At 49.8% G+C, this 3,721-nt stretch overlaps 1 long non-coding RNA gene across 1 annotated transcript; it reads left to right on the top strand.

The window, feature by feature from the left end:
- Positions 1-2,148: 2,148 nt before the first annotated feature.
- Positions 2,149-3,029, top strand: LOC135293131 (uncharacterized). Its single transcript, XR_010355264.1, has 3 exons — positions 2,149-2,251; positions 2,362-2,551; positions 2,814-3,029. It is a non-coding gene; the product is annotated as an uncharacterized LOC135293131 (long non-coding RNA).
- The last annotated feature ends 692 nt before the right edge of the window (positions 3,030-3,721 follow it).

The following is a 3,721-nucleotide window of genomic DNA, read 5'->3' as shown; positions in this document are numbered from 1 at the left end:
GGGACTCAGTATACCAGAGCGGCCAGCTGCTCACAGATCAAATCAATAAGATCCAGACAAAAGGCAACAACGACTGGCTCACTGGACTGTTGAAAGACTGGGGCATGAAAGGCTGGCTTTCATCTTTACGTCCAACAATATGAAGTCTAATAAGTCTAAGTGCCGTGTTCTGCATTTTGGCCACAAAAATCCCCTACAGCGTTACAGGCTGGGGACGGTGTGGCTGGATAGTGTTCAGGCAGAAAGGGACCTGGGGGTGCTGGTTGACAGCCGATTGGATATGAGCCAGCAATGTGCCTTGGTGGCCAAGAAGGCCAACGGCATCCTGGCCTGCATTAGGACTTGTGTGAGCAGCAGGAGCAGGGAGGTCATTCTCCCCCTGTACTCGGCACTGGTGAGGCCACATCTTGAGTACTGTGTCCAGTTCTGGGCCCCTCAATTTAGGAAGGATATTGAGATACTTGAGCGTGTCCAGAGGAGAGCAACGAGGCTGGTGAGGGGCTTGGAAAACAAGCCCTACGAGGAACATTTGAGGGAGCTGGGGTTGTTTAGCCTGGAGAAGAGGAGGCTTAGAGGTGACCTTATTGCTCTCTACAACTTCCTGAAGGGAGGTTGTAGACAGGTGGGGGTCGGTCTCTTCCACCGGGCAGCAACTGACAGAACAAGGGGACACAGTCTCAAGCTACGTCAGGGAAGGTATAGGTTAGATATTAGGAAAAAAATTTTCACTGAAAGAATAATAAAGCACTGGAACTGTCTTCCCAGGGAGGTGGTGGAATCACCATCACTGGATGTGTTTAAAAAAAGACTGGACATGCCACTTGGTGCTATAGTCTAGTTGAGATGTTAGGGCATAGGTTGGACTTGATGATCTTAGGGGTCTCTTCCAAACTCATGTTTCTGTGATTCTGTGATTTAGTCAAGACTGTTTTGTGGGCTTTGTTTCTTGTATTCATTGTCTTGGTTATTCTATCCAGTTTTGCTCAACGCTTGCAAAAGTCCATGGCAGAAGCCTTCATTCTTGAAAACAAAAAGGGAGCACTTGTGGAGGCCCCTTCTGTGACATCATCTCATTGCAACTGTAATACCTTAGGGCAAAGGGGACCAAGGTGAAACAGAGAAACCCCTCTGAATGCAAGGCTCTCACCCATGGCCACTTGCAGCCTCTTGCAATCCGCAGGTTTTGTTGCTATCACCCACTTCAACTGCCATTTTTTCCTTATATCTACTCTCCAGAGAATGTTCTCCTCTCTCTTCTCCCCTGCTGGTCCTGGCTTCACCCCTTCTCCCCCCCGAATGAAACCCTCAGACCCCAGCCTCATTTTCTCTCTGGCCCTGGACCCTCTTCATGGCAATGCACAGCGTTTGGAGTTCCACACAAAGACCCATCTCTGGCCTCATTCATCAGCACTTGAAGCAAGTGTGCTCCGGCCTCTGGGAGTGCAGCTCGCTCACACGGGCTCACTGTGGACACGCCGCAATCACACAGTCATTGAGTGCACCAGAGAACCTGGCCTCTAATAAAAGGCATGAATGCCACAGCCCACCCAACCCAATGCCTTGCATGACTCTACTTTTTCCTTCTCCTCTCATCTCTCATGTCACTTTCCCCATTTCCTCTCTCTGCCAGCTTGGCTTCTCTCTCTCCTGGCTGCAGCTTCAGCCACATGTGTGACCCTGCAGGAACAGCCTGACCCACAGGGAAGTGGGAGAGGACTCTTTGTCAGCAACTGAAGTCACAGAACAAGGGGGAATGGGATGAAACTGCAAGAGCTGGAATCCATTCCATGATGGCAAGAAGTTCTTTCCTGTCAGGGTGCTTGTCCCTGACACAGGGACCAGCGCAGAGAGGCTGTGCATACCCCATGCCCATCAACATCCAAGGCCAGCTTGGACAGGGGCCGCAGCAACCTGCTGTGCTGGGAGGCTGCTCAGCTTGCAACCAGATGATCTTTAGGGTCCCTTCCAGGCCAAACCATTCAAGGATTTCATCATTCCACCATGCCCACCTCCCAGTGTGGAGCGGCCCTGAAACTTCTGTGACATCACAGCTCCCACAGTGTTCCAGGTGGAACGTCCAGCACCTGGAAACCACCACAGCAGACACTCTGCCTGCTGCCAGCGCTCAGTTGGCGCTCGCTCTGCGCTCTGCCCGTCAGCACTCAGCTGTTGCTGCTGCTGCCTGGGCTTTTCCTGCTGCCTGCTCTGGAGCACCAACCCTAGCAGGATGAGCACTGCTGCGCCAGTGGAGGTACTGTGCCATTCCAGGGAGGAGGCAGCCTGCTTGAGCAGGCTGCAGCCATGTGGGAATGGATGGTGTGGGACAGGAACCCCACTGTGAGATTGTGCTGTCTCTTGCAGACTAACAGAGACACTGTGGTGGCGATGGAAGTGGACATGGTGCTGAATGAGGAAGAGATGATGGAGGTGGACGTGGAAGACCAGGTTGAGGAGATGGAAGTTGATGAGGAGGATGACATCGAGGCGATGGAAGTGGATGAGAAGGATGAGGAGGAGCCCATGGTCCTTGGATGAAGATGGAGCCCCACAAGTAAGACAGGCAGATGCTCCCCATGCCCTGCCCACAGACACAGTGGCTGCCCTGACGCCAGGCTGGGGCTGGGCTGGATGGCCCCGCTCAGGGACACGCTGCCCGCAGGGGGCCTGGATTGTGCTGCCACAAGCACCAGCCCTGGCCTGCCCTGCACTTGCCTGGGGCCACACCAGCCCTGCCAGCCCTGTCCCAGCTCCTGGGGCCCAGCTGGGCCCAGTGCTGGCAGCTGACTCCAGCTTTGCTTCTTTCTTCCTTCCAGGACTGATGCAGATGATGGCTGTAGATATTACGGCGGTGTATATATGTTTGAAAAGTTAGGATATTTTTGTAAATATGTTCTTAGGTTAGTAGTTCTTTGTAAATATGTTTTGAAGATTGTTACTCCATAGGATCCCATGGAAATATGTACAGTAGATTGTTGTTGTTGTTGTTATGAGGATTGTTGTAATGAAATGTGTTCTGTAAATCCTCGTGTTTGCCGATGTTCAGCAAATAAATAATGATTCTTTATAAAACTTCACTTCTCTTTCTCATTCCTTTGGGCACTGTCAGAACCCCGGACCTCCCCCTGACCATCCTAAATGATTCCAGCCCCAGCCAGGGGGCTTTAAATCCCTGGCAGGGGGTTCAGAGACCCTGGCATGTAGCCAAAGACCCCTGGGCCTTTGAATTTAACCCATAAAGCATGTGACCACCTTTATGTCAAGAATTAAAAGTCACAACAATTTAGATAGTCTAGTAATAGTAATCACAAAGTGAACGGAAAACATTTAGAGCACTGTAGACAGAGGTTTTGAACCTTGTACGAAAGAGTTTGGTATTATCTACATAGATAGAAAAATTTGGGTGTACCCAGTCCTTCCTCTTTCTTCTCGCTAGCATCCATATGAAAGACGATATTACCATTCACATATTGGTTTCAAGTAGAAAGTCACTATCTAACTTAAGTAATAGCTATTAAAACATTCTTGTAAACATAGTATAGTCAGGTTTTAATATAAAAGATAACACCAACCCAAGAGGCAAAAAGAGTACCTTAAGCTGACCTGCTGAACAAACCTCAGCAGGCCAGCAAAAAAATGTTTTAGACAAAATGTAAAAATCAACCTTAAGAGAGTGAAGCACATACTTCTCAACTCTTCCTTCGACAGCTAAGTTAGAGAAAAA

This window comes from Passer domesticus, unplaced genomic scaffold (assembly GCF_036417665.1).
Source record: "Passer domesticus isolate bPasDom1 unplaced genomic scaffold, bPasDom1.hap1 HAP1_SCAFFOLD_79, whole genome shotgun sequence".
Lineage (NCBI taxonomy): Eukaryota > Metazoa > Chordata > Aves > Passeriformes > Passeridae > Passer > Passer domesticus.
Note: the sequence above shows the minus strand (reverse complement) of the source record. Positions and strands in the feature narration are given on the sequence as shown.